The sequence below is a fragment of the Aegilops tauschii genome, chromosome 2 (genome assembly GCF_002575655.3).
Source record: "Aegilops tauschii subsp. strangulata cultivar AL8/78 chromosome 2, Aet v6.0, whole genome shotgun sequence".
NCBI lineage: Eukaryota > Viridiplantae > Streptophyta > Magnoliopsida > Poales > Poaceae > Aegilops > Aegilops tauschii.
This window is the reverse complement of record NC_053036.3, coordinates 56,776,872-56,792,797: the sequence shown is the minus strand read 5'-3', so window position 1 is coordinate 56,792,797 and position 15,926 is coordinate 56,776,872.

The window sequence follows — 15,926 nt, the reverse complement described above, 5'->3', positions numbered from 1 at the left end:
CCCATGGCTGTGGTGCCACGTATGTACCGAAGTATACGTTTCACGAGAGCCCAATGGGTGTCACGAGGAGCATGCATGTGAAGGCACACCTGCTGGACAGCATACAGAATGTCCGGACGCGTCAGTGTGAGGTACTGAAGTGCACCGACGATGGAGCGGTAGAAGGGAGCGTCAGACGCCGGAGAGCCCTCAACGGCGAACACCTTAGCCTTCGTATCGACAGGCGTGGAAGCAGGCTTGCAATTAAGCATGCCCGCTCGCTCCAGAAGCTCGTAGGCGTACTTCTGCTGGCGCAGAAAGAAGCCAGTAGCCCGGCGCACTACCTCGATGCCGAGGAAGTAGTGGAGAGCCCCCAAGTCCTTGAGGGCGAACTCGGTGCCGAGGCGAGCTGTGATCTGCTGAAGAAGCGCTGGCAAGGACGCAGTCAGGATGATGTCGTCGACGTACAGGAGGAGGTACGCGGTGGCGTGGCCCTAGTGGTAGACAAACAGGGAAGCATCGGACCGTGTGGACCGGAACCCATGTTGCTGGAGGAAGGCCGCGATCCGCTGGTACCAGGCCCGAGGTGCCTGCTTCAACCCGTAGAGAGAACGGGAGAGCAAGCACACGTGGTCCGGATAGTCGGTGTCGACGAAACCGGTCGGCTGCTGACAGAACACCTGCTCATCGAGATGGCCATGCAAGAAAGCATTAGACACATCGAGCTGGTGGACAGGCCAAGTGCGAGAAACAGCAAGCTGGAGAACAGCGCGAATCGTGCCCGGTTTAACAACCGGGGCGAAGGTGTCGGTGAAGTCCACGCCGGCGCGCTGGCGAAAGCCGCGCACCACCCAACGCGCCTTGTAGCGCTCGAGAGAACCGTCGGGGCGAGTCTTGTGGCGGAAGACCCACTTGCCAGTGATGACATTGGCACGGGGTGGCCGCGGGACAAGCTGCCACGTACGGTTGCGCTGCAGGGCGTCAAACTCCTCACGCATCGCAGCGAGCCAGTTCGGATCCCGAAGGGCTGCGCGAGCGGAGGTGGGGAGCGGTGACGGCGTCGAGGTAGAAGCCGCGCATGCGTACTCGTCCGACGAGTAGCGCGTGCTGGGACGCAGGGTCCCAGTCCGAGCCCGAGTGACCACACCGTTGAGGGGTGCGGCCGTGGCGACGGGAGCCGCCAAGGGAGCCACGGCGACGGGGGCCACGGCGGGGGCCGCGACGACGGGGGCCGCAGCGGGGCCGGCCGAGGGGACCACGGCGTCGGGGGCCGCGACGGGGGCCGCTGCGTCGGGGGCCGCGGCAGGGGCCTCCGGCGCAGGGAGCGCGGGCAGAGCCGGACCCGGGGCGCGGCTGGGCGGTCCGCCAGAGGTGGAGGCAGGGACGAACCGCGCCGCAGGAGACTCCGAAGGTGACGGTACCTGCTGAAACGGGAACACGAGCTCATCAAAGTACACATGCCGCGAAGTGAAAACGCGGTGGGAGACTGGATCATAGCACCGGTAACCTTTGGTGTTGGGAGGATAGCCAAGGAAGATGCAAGGAAGGGACCGGGGCGCGAGTTTGTGAGGAGCAGTGGACGCGGTGCTAGGATAACAGAGACACCCGAAAATGCGAAGACCATCATAAGATGGAACCGCACCGAAGAGGAGCTGGTGAGGGGTGTAGTTCCAGCGGGAACGACAGGGGCAAATGTTAATGAGGAGGCTGGCGGTCGCGAGCGCGTCCGGCCAGAACCGAGTAGGCACGTAGGAGTGGAAGAGCAACGTGCGGACACAGTCATTAAGCATGCGAAGGACGCGCTCGGCGCGACCATTCTGCTGAGATGTGTAGGGGCAGGTGAGGCGAAAGATGGTGCCGTGGGACGCAAGTAAATTGCGGACGGCGACGTTGTCAAACTCCTTGCCGTTGTCAGTTTGCAAGGCGAGAATAGGACGACCGAACTGTGTGGTGACATATGAATAAAAGGCTGTGAGTGTGGCAAGAGCGTCGGACTTGCGACGGAGAGGGAAGGTCCACACATAATGAGTAAAATCATCCAATATCAGCAGATAGTATAAAATAGCCCGTGTTGCTAGCAACCGGGGACGTCCAAACATCACTATGCAATAACTGAAACGGAAAGGTGGAAAGGTTTGTAGACGCGCTAAAGGGAAGACGAACGTGCTTGCCAAGACGGCAAGCCTCACAAGAGTGATCGTCGACTTTATTACATGAGAAAGAAAAACTTTGAAGAATCTGACGCATAACGGTGGGGTTGGGATGACCGAGACGGGCATGCCAAAGATCGAGACTGGCGGCGAAGGCGGCGGGGCGAGGGGTGGTGGTGGCGCCGGAGGGATGCACTGGATAAAGCTCGTCCGGGCTATCACATCGGTGGAGCACCATCCGTGTACGGGCGTCCTTCACAGAAAAACCGATATCGTCAAATTCAACAGTTATAGGATTCTCACGAGCAAGGCGACGAACGGAAACATGATTAGTGACTAAGTCAGGAGACACAAGAACATTAGACATATGCACAGGAGTGGAAGTAGAAGGAAAAGACATATGACCGACGTGAGTAATGGGTAGGGAGGAACCGTTACCAACGGTGATACGGGTGGGAGTATGAACGGGAGTGGCAGATGTGAGGTTACCGGGATGAGCAGTCATGTGAGCAGTGGCGCTCGAGTCCATGTACCAATCACCACCGCACTACTAGAAAAAGGCTTACTAGTGGCACACCAGTTTTGCCTACTAATGGCGCACTACTGGTGCGCCACTAGCACCACGCCACTAGAATATTTTAGTAATGGCGCACCACAGATGCGCCATTAGTATCTGGTATACTAATGGCGCACCACGGGTGCGCCATTAGTATCCCACAGGTACGCCATTAGTATCTGGTATACTAATGGCGCACCAGATGGAAGTGCGCCATTAGTAGCATTTTTTTAAAAAAAATCGTTTTTTTCTTAATCTCATGTCACTATTTCACATATGAGATATCCAACACATATATATACAACAAGCATCCATATAACAATCATATCCAACACACAAGTTTCATCATATATACATACATAGCCAACACATAGTTCCATCGTTACATATTACAAAAGTTTCACATTGTTCATCCAACATCGTTATCCATCCAACACCATATTACAAAAGTTTCACATAGTTCAGTTTTCATTGTTCTTCTCCTTCTCCTTCCTCAGCCTGATGCGCCAAGAGCGGCGAGGCGGTGGAGGCAGCTGTGGGATGTAGTCTTCTACCACAATTGGCGTGGTCATGTCGCCCAGCTGTGGGATCGCCGGTGCCACCACCGGTGCGTGGTCATTGTCAGGCACCACCACCATCGCGAGGCCACCTTCAGGCAGGACGGGCACGACCATCGCTAGGTCATCCTCAGCCACCACCATCTCTTGCCCATGGTCAGCCACCACCATCTCTTGCCCATGGTCAGCCACCACCATCTCTTGCCCATGGTCAGCCACCACCATCTCTTGCCCTTGGTCAGCCACCACCAGCGCTAGGTCATCCTCAGCCTGATGCCCATCGTCATCCTGCAGCGGCCCACTCTGCTCCTCTTCTCCCCCACTCCAGTCCGGATCATCCTTCTTGCTGTCTTTGCTGCTGCCAGAATCGCTGCTGCTTTCGCTAAAGCCAGAATCGCTGTTGCTTTTGCTACAACCATAATCGCTGCTGCTTTGGCTGTAGCCAGTGTCGCTGCTGCTGCTCCCATTGCCTGTCCAAATGCAACAATGGCCGTTAACAATCGATGTGAGACAAAGCCAAATGTAGAGGAATAAGAAGAGGCAGAACGCACTGGCATCTTCGTCGTCAGTGTAGCGCATGCGACACATAGTCGTGTTGAAAACCTTCACGATGAGCATTGTGGCGTCACCGTTGTACCTGAAGAGAAGAAAGTACCCGGTCCGTAGGTCGTAGGCACTGTAGAACTTCTCCCAGCCACGACACAGGTACATGTGGCCCTCCTCGATCACCAACTCCACGTCCCACAGCCTGCGAACCCCGCTGCCGGCCTGCCGGAGCTTCACATTATGTGGCGGATCTTCACCCAGCATGTTCATAAAAGTGTCAGGCAGCCTCTGCAATTTGGGACAAGGAGTGATGTAGCAAACAACAGAGTTATCATAATGAGATGGGTGAAGGGGAGATCTCTCGTTTTATATACCTGCCTCGTGGCTGATACTGAAGTCCCAAGTATGATACTGAAGAACTCGAAAGCATCCAACTCGTACTCCGGTGAGGCAGAGCGGCGGTGGCTGCTTCCCCCCATCTCTGATAAGCAGCAGAAGAGACCAATTAGTACCAGGATTATACATCGACTAATTATACATCTGACCCAATTTATAAAACATGCGATGTATTCCACAATACAAAGAACAACTACCATTAATAGGTTGTTGTTTAGAAGGTTTCCCACATGTGTATCAGAGAACAAACATATGATCTAAGGTGAAACATTAGTGCCATGGTTAGTGGTAATTGGTAAATGCTATTTCTTTCTTTAGTCGATTTCATTTGCCTTGGTCTGAGAAAAAAATGCTACAGTTAGGAAATGCAAACATCAGATTAGAAATTATGTAGAATAGATAATCAACTTTGCTGATTCCTAATAATAGACTTATTGATTGACATTTAGGATCAAAATGCAACCAATGAAAAAAGAAAACAGAGGATCAGAGACAAGCCATGTCTTGCATTGTTTCTATTTTTGTGTTTACGGAAGTACCTAATGGTATTTTTATGATGTTTTGCAGCTGGTGAAAACGTATGAAATTGCATTGTTTTGCAGCTGGTGAAAGAAGCACCTAATTGCATTAACACATGTCCAGTTCCAATAGAAATCTTGGGGTACATTCATGCTTGAGACCCATAACAGGAGCTTACTAGCATTGACACATGCATCAAGCACCAGCTGCATTGTTTTGCAGCTGGTGAAAGAAGCACCTAAACTACAATACCTTACATGTAAGCAGTGCAAAAGGAGATGAAGAAGATATCAGTTGCTAAACCCGACAGCAATTGTTACACCGCTTTAATATCTCTCAACACTTTCTAGTAGCAACTAACAACCTGTATCATCACATAAGGTTTGCCCTATTGAAGTTTTGCATGATTTGGAATATATAACAGTTAATGATGTAATATGGCAATGAAGCAATTGCATTAAAAAAACTAAGACATGTGGAAGAGTGGACATTGTACCTGTCAAGGGAGAGGATTGCTCTGCGACACCACCACTTCTCAAACTTTGCCTTCACAACACACTACATAGACATATGTAAACTAAAATATGAATTCCTTTGCACTGGGATCATAAAACAAAATATTTAGAACTGAATCATATAGTAATTAATCACAATCTACAGGGCTGTTGCACTCTAATCTTTGCAAAAGAACAAAAAAATAACATTGTTTTAACCTAAACAGAAGTGCCAAATACTAAACAATGACCATTGTTGTTATACTAGTGAACTATCTGCTAGAGATTCTACACCCATACTGAAAGCAATGTACGAGGCTACGAGCTACCACCTTTTTGGCGCACCAGGGAGGTGGAGTGGCTGGAGGTCGAGCTGGGCTGCTAGACGTCGACGGGGCGGATCTCGACTGCGAGGGAGTCAGTCCATGGTGATGGAGTCGGCGCTGGACAGGTGGGAGGGAATGGGGAATGGTGGAGAGAGGGAGGAAGGAGGAAGGAGGAGAGGTACCTAGTCGCCGGAGGGGTCGGGGTCGGGGTCGGCGAAGGGGTCGCCGTCGGGATCCGAGCTCTTCCGGGTCCTCGCTCGCCGCGGTCGAAGGAGAGCAGGGGCCGGTGGCGGAGCACGGCAGGGGCAGGCGGGATGGGCGCGTCGGGGCCGCGCTCGCCGGCGCGGCGGACGGAGGGGGCGGAGCAAGGGGGCGGCGGCGTACGGTTGGGGTCGAGGAGTGGGGGATCTGGCGAGCGAGAGAGGGAGGGAGGCGACAGTTCGAGGGGAACAAGTATAAAAATTCTAATGGCGCACCTCCCCCTGGTGCGCCATAAGTACGTCGATTCTAATGGCGCACCTCCCCCTGGTGCGCCATTAGAATTTTGTCTTACTTACTAGCCCGACTGGTCAGGTTATATCCCACCTAACCCTATCTCCATCAGAACACGCCCACTAGCCTGACTGGTCAGCACGCAGCACACACACTAGGAGGTCCTGGGTTCGATTCCCAGGCTCCCCAATTTTTTTTATGCATTTAAAATGCTGTTTGATATTTATTTGTGTTTAAATATGTTCAAACTTGTTTAAATCATAACAGTAATAATTTTTATAAAAAATGCATTTAAAATGCTGTTTGATATTTATTTGTGTTTAAATATGTTGAAACTTGTTTAAATCATAACAGTAATATTTTTTATAAAAACAGTAATAATTTTTATAAAAACAGGGTGCGGGGGGTGCTCGGCGGCGGTGGAGCGGGGGAGGGTGCGGTGGGTCATCGGGGGTTGCGGGGGGTGCTCTGTCCTTGTCGTTACCGGTGTAGGATTCCATCGTTACCCCGGAGTTCTGATAACCATCGCTCTTCATGTCCTTGTCCTCGGTGTAGAATGTGTAGCTGTTGAATGCGAGGCGGAGGTTGCGGCGCGCGCGGGCGAGGGCGAGGTTGGTGTCGGCCCTGCGGCGCTGCTCCGACGAGAGTGGGGTGGGGTCGGAGGGGAGGATGGGGAGAGGGAGGCGGCGGGGGCGCGGATTGGGAGCGGACGGAGAGGAACTGGCGCGGGGGAGATGGACGAAGGGGAACTGGCGAGGGAGAGGGAGGAATTAGCTATAGCATTCATTTGTGACGGTGGAGCAGGCCGGAGAGGGTGCAGGGGGTCGTCGGCGGCGGTGGAGCGGGCCGGGGAGGGTGCGGTGGGTCATCGGCGGCGGTGGAGCAGGGGAGCTAGGGTGCGGTGGGTCGTCGGCGGCGGTGGAGCGGGGGAGGGTGCGGTGGGTCGTCGGCGGCGGCGGTGGAGCAGGGAAGGGTGCGGTGGGTCGTCGGCGGCGGTGGAGCGGGGGAGGGTGCGGGGGGTCGGCGGCGGCGCCCGGTGGAGCGGGGTAGAGGGTGCAGGGGGTGCTCGGCGACGAGGGGGACCGGATCTGGCGAGGTGGGATAGCGATCGAGATGGAGGGGGATCGAGATCAAGTGTCCATGAAATATACACTAATGACGCACGGGGAGCAGTGCGCCATTACTAGCTTAAACTAGTAATGGCGCACTGCACCAGGTGCGCCATTAGTAGTTTTGCAAAAAAGTAAAAAATAAAAAAAAAATTAGTGGCGCACTATGTTGCTGGTGCGCCATTAGTATGTCCGGCAAAATAAAAAAATAATTTGTTACTAATGGCGCACCGTTTGTCTGGTGCGCCATTAGTGTCTTTCACACTAATGGCGCACCAGCACATGGTGCGCCATTGCTATATAGCAATGGCCACCACATGTCTGGTGCGCCATTAGTGGCCATTTCATCTATAGCCCTTTTCCTAGTAGTGCCGCCACCATAGGAGCTCGGTGACGGGGCGGAGTGCAGTGTAGCGAGCAAGGCCGGGTCCCACGGCGGCGGCGCCTGAGAAGGGTAGAACCCTTCGTAGGCCGGCGCGGGAGCAGCCCCGAAGGCCGGAGCGGCGGCGACGCCGTAGGAGGGCGCGGTCCCATAGGCCGGCGCGGTGGCGGCGCTATAGGCTGGCGCGGACCCGTAGGCGAGCGCCGGCGGGGGGCGGCACCATAGCCGCTGTAGGGAGCGGCGTTCTGCCCGGCGAAGAGGGCCTGGTGACCCGCCGGGCGGGGCCCAAGGATGCCCGGAGCCGGAGCCCGAGGGACCGGCATGGAGTAGGCGTGGACGACGCCGGTTCACGGGTTGGTGCCGTACGTCCATGGGGAAGTCACCTGCTGCTGCTGACGCCCCCCCCCCCCGGCGCCTGTTGCTGCTTGCGGCCGCCCCCGCGGCGGTTGCCGCGGCGCCCGCCACCCGGCTGCTGGGGGGTAGCGGGAGGGGCGGGAGGCGCGGGCGGGAGGGGGAAGTACCCCGGAGGCTGGTGGCGGCGGCTGCTGGCGCGGCGCGGGTGGGGCGGTCGGTGGAGGGGCGCCGCGGGAGGTGCCTGTGGCGAGGGCGTGGTGCTGCACACGCTTCTTGACCCCCTTCATCCGGCGCTCCTCCAACCTCAAGTACGCCACAAACTTGGGAAAGGAGGGCTCCGGCATCAAGGTGAGGTTAGAGGCGGCGTTGCCGAAGTCCTCGTTGAGGCCGGCGGTGAGCGTGCTAAGGAGGAGGTCGTCGTCCACCTTGGCTCCAATGTCACGGAACTCGTCCGCCAACGTCTTCAGGCGGCGGCAGTAGTCATCAATGGACTGTTCATCCTGGTGACAGTCAAAAAATTCCTGCTGCAAAAAAATGCGGCGCTGAAGCGTGTTGTCGGTGAAGAGGCCGTTCAGCTTGACCCACAAGGCGCGGGCGTCGTCGCCGGCGCTCACGACCGTGTGGAACAAGTCCTTGGAGATGGTGGTGAAGAACCACCGGATGATCGTGGCGTCGATCGCGGTCCACTCGGCGTCGTCCACCATGGTGCGGGAGTCCACGGTGCCATCCACGTGATCCACGAGATTGTTCTCGCGAAAGAGCAGCGTGAAGTACGTCTTCCACGCGAAGTACGTGGAGTTGGAGGCGTCGAGGGTCACGGGGACGCGTGCATGGACGTTGATGTCGCGGATCTCGGCAAGGTCGACGGCGAAGGGGTTGGAGTAGGTGGAGGCGTTGGAAGACATGGCGATGAGATCGTGGGGAGGGAGGCGGCGGCGCGGCTAAGAAGAGGCGGCGCGGCGGCGGGAGGCAGGCGGCGCGGCGTGGAGGCGCGTGGTGGGGAGGTGGCGTGCGGGGAGGAGGGGTGGTGGCGGCGGCGGGATGTCGCGGCGGCGGCGGCGGCCCGAGGCGGCGGCTAGGGTTAGCGGAAGCTGGAAGATCGACTTGCGATAGATACCATGTAGAGAATGATTTAGTACATCGATAATTGATTGATCGTGCACTGGGCACATATATATAGGTACAAGGGTTGCGACCGGTATCTTGTCTCCTAAGATACACGTACATACAGAGGGAGACAGATACTACAGGTAATGCATACAGAACCCAGACCTACGTACATGTACACATATTCCACATAACCAAAGCCGCTAGCAAGTTGCTTGGTGCTAGTCTTTTTTTTTTCTAGGGGAGCATGCGCTGCTAGCCTGCTACTAACTCGTGGATGGGCCCTTTACAAGAAAGAAATCGCTCGAATGGGCCAGTCCGACGTCAATACCCAGGCTGGGGGCCCGGGACGACCGGCCCTCCTGCCATTCAGGGCCGGGCCTGGCTGCCGCTGACGACCCCTGTTCCTCCTCCGGCGAGCACACTCCGCCGCCGCCGACCCCGACGAGGTTCTCCGGGCTCGACACCGCCCCTCCTCTCTCGGCAGCCCCACCTCGCCTTCCCCAGCTTCGGATTCCGTCCCGTCGCCGCGCTGTTGCCGGGCGTATTCGATCCGAGCTCGAGCTCAGGCTCAGTGCAGCTTCGCCCGAATTGCCCAGTCATTAGCTCCAACCCCAGCCTAGTCCCGCTGGATTTCGCTCGGGCTCTCGCTGATGACCACCGCGCCATTCGTCTCCCCGTCCCTCTCCCGACTACACCCCGAGCGGGCCTCTCCGTTCCCCAGATCCTCGGCGAGGACAGGAGCCGGGGTCTCCTTCCCCGCTCGGCCGTACGGGCCGTTGCTTCGCCTGAGGACGCTGTCATGTCTGCCGGCGGCGTCGGCGTGAACGGCCCTCCGGTGGCGCCTGAAGACTCCACAGGCGGTTTCTGTGCCATTGATTTGATTTCTACCATGTCTGATTTGCAGCTTCATGTATATGATCATCTACTTTGTGTCGTTCAGTTTCCCTACTAGCGTCTTCTTATTGCGTTGGAAATCTTCAGTCTTGCCTTGCTTGTCAAGAGGTCAAGAGGGTAACAAAGGAGACGAATGTGCATGTCCGGCCTGGCAGACTGCAGCACAGGGATACCGTTCTTGGATCACATGCTTGATGTGAGTATGGTTTACTCCTTTTGTCTGTATAGTTGTGGGTTGAGGTTTTCTTTATTGACGGCATATGCTTGTGGTGGCACAGGTATTTTGTTTTTTGACCTTTGGGTTTGTTTGAAGCAAGAATGTGACATCTCTCGCATCTAGCTGAATAAGGTTCTGTTCGGCAATAGTCTGCTCCTTTGCCAAGGAGCGGAGCGGGCGGAGCGCCCATCTGGCCGCTCGCAAAAATTGCACTCTGCTCCGCAGCGGAGTTAGGAGCGGAGAGATTACGAACGGCCTCTAAGTATAGTAATAACTTCTTTGTACAAAGAGGGGCAAAATGGAACCTCCTAATACAAAATCCCTTAAATTAATTTTGTCCGTGAAAAACATCTGGGTTCCTATGATGGATGTGATTCACAAATGAGCCAGTGCGCCTGTGAGGATCAACTCGAGCTGCATATGCACAAACGAGTTAGTGTCCGTATGAAGATCGAGTACGGTCGAGCTTGAGCTGATGCTCATAGGGGCACTAGCCCGTTTGTGAATCACATCCGTCATAGGCACCAAGATGTTGTTCACGGCCAAAATTAATTTAGTAGCAGCTTATGAATAATTTATTTTGCAGTCGTTGGCAAAAAAATATATTTTAATGACCTCTAGGTAAGGCTTGTATGAAATCATCAATAATTTATTTTTGTAGCCGCTTTGCTGACTAAGAATGAAATTATGAATTAGTAAAGATATGTTATATTATTATGAAGGTTTCCTACCGTCTGTTTCAACGCGACATACATCCGACAAAATGTCCGTGACCGAACCATATTCGTCCGGTATTTGCTCCGTATTCATACCCGTAGGCTCCGATTCTGTATTCGTATCCGGGCGCTATCCGCTCTGTCTCCGAATCCGAGAAAAATATTGTCGCGGACATGGTTTCACTACCCTCCGCTCGTATTCTCTCTGATTTCAGCCCTACATAGGCCATTTGTTTATTAGTTTATAGTGACATAGGAAAAAATTGGTTTTAGGGGAGATGTTTATGGACACCCTGTAAAACCACTTTTGGGGGGAGTTTTTTATGGGGCTTGTTGGAGAGGTTCCAAGACACCATTGGTACAACCCTGTTGTTTTTGGGAGAAATTGATGCATACACAACTGAGTGTATCATACAATGGCATACATATGGTTAGTCTCTAGTGATTTATCATACAATGGCTGGCAACCCTGAGTGTATCTTGCTCGACCCGATCGCAGCTCCAAAGGTGTCCTGTCAAGGTCGTAGTGTTGTTGCAAGATCAAAAACTGGATGCCCGCCCGCCTGGTGCTGCGATAGGAGGAAACAGTCTCCTGCTACATCTCTGTTGCTACTTGCGCTTGGAGTGCGAAATGGCTTGCCATCGTTCTCAGGGTTTATTTATGTTGCTACCACATGCATAATGTATGTACAGATGGCTGAAGTAATGAAGCTAATTTGGTATTGTAAATATTGGTGTATTTTTCCTTAATTTGTTGAAACTTACAAAAGGTTTATTTGGGACAAACCTAGAACTTCCAAGTATTTTGGGACGGAGGGAGTAGCTCTAGGCCATTAGAACACACAAGATTTTCATCCTTGATCAGTCCATGGCGTCTTGTAACCTGCAAGGATCGGTTAAATTTAGGCCATGTTCACAACACTGGAATTTTTACAAATCACAAATTCAAGTGTTCTTCAAATTTCCTGTGAGTCAGCTCTAACATCTTTGGCAAGCATACCAAACTAGGTCCTTTTCTCTTCTTCCTCTCCCTTGTGAAAGGTGTCTTTTGCTAATCTAGAAGAGCAAAGCTTGCCCTTTCATGGCCACCATGGGCTCCTCTCCCTTTCTGCTCCAGTGTTCATTGATTGTGTATGTAGGCACTCACTTTGTAGAGACAAACATAAACGAACAAGGTCAGATCAGGGAGCACCATGTAATCGGTGATGCCTCCTAGACATTTGAGTCGTCTCTAAGCTAATAGCTAAGCACACTTAGGTCACCAAATCTGGGCCCTGTCGGCTCCAAATCCTTGTCGAGATCTACCTAATCTTCCTCTTAAAATAATGAAGCAACCTAAATTATTAGTACTTTTCTTATCAGTTGGCTTCTGATGGAACGTATAACATGGGCTGTTTTAACTAGTAGACTATACTAGATAGGCAGTAGATAAATAAAATGAAATTGGCAGACACGCTTGTTTGAAGATTCTAGTGACGTGCAAAAAGGAGGAACAAACTAACCAGAAGTAGCGTTGAATTTCTCTGAAGAACAATTCAGTTGGTCAAGGTATTCTGTTTTCGCGCATCCGCGGTATTCTCTTACTCGCCATTGTTAATCAGCAAACTTAATATGCTTTGGTTGCCTGTCTGAGACCTTTGACCGTGATGTGCAGAACTTTCAGGTCATTTCTACAGCAGCTGTTCATCAGCAAATGTTCAGAATAGGTAAAGCTCTGTTTATCAAAAAAAAAAAGCTCCAGAACACACGGGCATTCGTTAGTGAGTTGTTACAAAATATGCTGTTGCCGTGGAGATGGTTTGCCAATTTTGTGCTTCTTTCTGGGTACGGTGCCGATCTCCAAATGGACACAGTATCTTTTATGGACCGTACTTAGTTTGTGTGTCGAGAGAAACAGTGTGGAGATACCACTACTGCTCATACTGAAAGCTCCGTGCATCCGTCCGGAACACGACGGACAGAATAAGTACGCCACGTCGTGGGCAAGGACGACGGCGGCGAGGGGCTGCCGGCAAAATGAAAGCAACGGCTCCCGAGCGACGCAGCAGGCGTGGAGATTTACTGGTCGCCGTGGTACTGCAGTGCGGTGGTCCATCCGCTCCACTGAATCACACGTCGCCTGCCTACGATTGGCGACGCGGCTGATCATCGACTCCATCGGCGTACTCACACTTCACACTGTTCTGGGACCGACTGACTGATTGATTCTCGTGCTGTTCCTATCTCAACATGCTATGGTACTGTCGAGGCGGCTGCGTGCCGTGGCCTGTGGATGCTGAATACAATGAGATCCGTCAGCGCACACGTCATCTTGGTGGGAGAACTTCAGTGACTGTCTTGCCTGGGCATACTGTACTTTCCGCTGTGTGTAGAGACGCTAGAGAATTGTACGAAGCTAGGATAACGATGAGAGACGATAATTGGTGCCAGGTTGAAAAGATACACTTCGTGCATTTACAACCCTAAACCGGACACCGTATCACTTCGCAAGAGCGAGTAGGACCAGTCCGTGAACACTGACGTGAGAGATGGCCATCCGACCCTATCCACATACATTTCAAAGCAGACTTCAATAAACCGGACAAAATTCATACAGTAGGATTGGACCAGTGGAGCATCAGATTTAAGAGTGGTTCTGTCAGTTCGGACTGTTGCAATTTCGGAACAGAGTAGTTTAAGGAGACGAACAGCTTGGGTAGTCAAACGGTGTCCGATTGAGCTGAAATTTTGAGGGGATCCCAGGAACTCGTGCGTCTACTTGTCTTGTTTGGTTCAGCGCTTTAAGACCAGTTTCCAAAACACTGAAGGGGACGGAAGCTATGTAAACTCTGGTTTGCTCAAAACTTGTCTTTTGTAGTGGTTGTTGTCGCTGTTGCCAGTTGGCAACGTGAAGAGTGTGTTGTAAATCTCTCTAGAAGTTTTAAAGAAGACTTTGTGCTCATCATTCTCATAGTGCAGTTGTGTGGATCGATCGGTCCACAACCGTAGTTTTTTACTTCTGAAGTTGAGAAAGTTTTTTCATGTTAAATCATGTGTCACAAGCCCATATTATTTGTGTTATTTCTTGCTTAGAGGGTGCTTGGATCCAAGGGACTTATTTTAGTCTGACTAAAAATAGTCTCTTTAAGAGGCTAAAGTTCCAAGCACCCCTGACTAAAGAGGGGCTAAAACTAGTCTTGAGACTAAATTTTTTTAGTCAAGGGTACCCTTACTAAAATGTGGATTAGTCCTCTCTCTTCTCATTTAACTCCTCTCCTTTAACACGGGCGAGTTCTGGATTGAAGGGTTTGGAGGATAATAAATGCTCATTAACTTGATTTTAGTCTTTTTAGTACTTAGATCCAAGCATGGGTGTGGCTAGCAAGTTTTAGTCCCACTACTTTTAGTCATGAGACTAAAAGTATCCAAGCACCCTCTTACTTGTTGGTTGAAATTGTTCCCAAAGTTTATCACAAGTGAATGAGGCTATTTAGTGTGTGTATTTACTGTGTCAGCGAATTTATGCCATGCATATTTACTCTCCAGCCCAACACTATGTGACAATGATCCTGCGGAGCGTACATACATGCTATAGAAATGAAATTGGTTTTCTAACACCTCCGCAGTTGCATTAAGGGGATGACCGCGGCACAGGCTCATCTCTAGCCGTCGCCTCCTCCTCCTCCTTCAAAAAAAAAAGCTAGGGTTTCTGCCTTTCGTCGGCGCTACCGCAGATCCACCTTCTCTTAGGTGGCCCTAGGGCCATGGAGGCGTGGTGGATCTCGGAAAGGGGCGGCGGGAGGGCTCCGTTTTTAGTCGTTTTTTTTTTTCAGTTTTGCTAGGGTTTGATAATCTTGTTTTTTCTCTCTCTGTCCAGGTAGCAGCGACAGGGAAGTTGATGATGGTGGCTGGCTCTCCTTAGCTCGTGGTGTCACTAAAGAAGGGTGGTGAAGCCTGAGGTGACCCGTTGGTTGTCGTTCGACAAGATTAGTTAGTTGTTTTTTCAGAATTGTGAACAATGACAAATAAGTGATAGCTCTTGGTAGGAATGATGCATTGGAGTAGCAAGTAGCTAGCTAGCTCTTAGAGATGAAAGTCCTGGTAGGTATGATGGCAGGAGGAGGCAAAGCATTCTGCTCACACACATATATGTATATGACATGTCAGTTATAATACCATACATAATTGTTATGATTCTCACATATTTGGCTACCAACGTGTTATGCTGCCGAAATTTCAAGCAGAAATTTCTTCTGACTTTGGCCGTAGTTTGCATGTCAAGAGAAAACAGTGTGGAGATACCATTGCTGCTGATACTGAAAGCTCTGTGCATCCGTCTGGACCCCGACAGACAGAATAAACACGCCACGTCGTGGGCAAGGACGACGGCGGCAGCGCGCTGCCGGCCGAACGAAAGCCAGGTGGCCGTGGCACTGCAGCGCGCTGGTCCATCGGCTCCACTGAATCACTCCACAGGCATCGCTTCACAGTGCACTGAGCGGCTCTGGGACTGACCGATTGAATGATTCTTGTGACCTGTTCCTATCTCAACATGTGCCATGGTACTGTCGAGGCGGCGGCGTGCCGTGGCCTGTGGATGCTGAATGCAATGAGATGCGTCAGCCCACACGTCATCTTGGTGGGAGGCTTCTGCCTGATAAGGTTGAGAACCAGCTGAGCCTCCGCGCACATTGCAGCGGACACATGAGCAAGCATGGAACGATGGTTGCAGCTTGCGGGCGCATTGCATAATGAGAGAACTTCAGTGACTGTCTGGACATGCTTTTCCGCTCTGTGCAGAGACGCTATGGGAACCGTAGGAACCTAAGATAACGATGAGACAGCACTGGACTAAAATTGGTGCCGAGTTAAAAAGATACACTTCGTGCATTTTTCAACTCTAAACCGGACACTGTATCTCTCCACAAGAGCCAAGAGGACTAGTCCATGAACGCTAACGTGAGAGCTGGCCATCCGATCCTACCCGCATACATTTCAAAGTAGGCTTCAAAAAGCCAGACGAAATTCATCCAGCCACCTCAGGCCACGCCGACGAGCCCAGTGGCTAAGGGCATGGACCTCTTGAGCGGCGGCGGTGCCTCCGCCGGCAACTGCGCCTCCTCTTCACCGGCGCCGGCACCAGCCTTCGC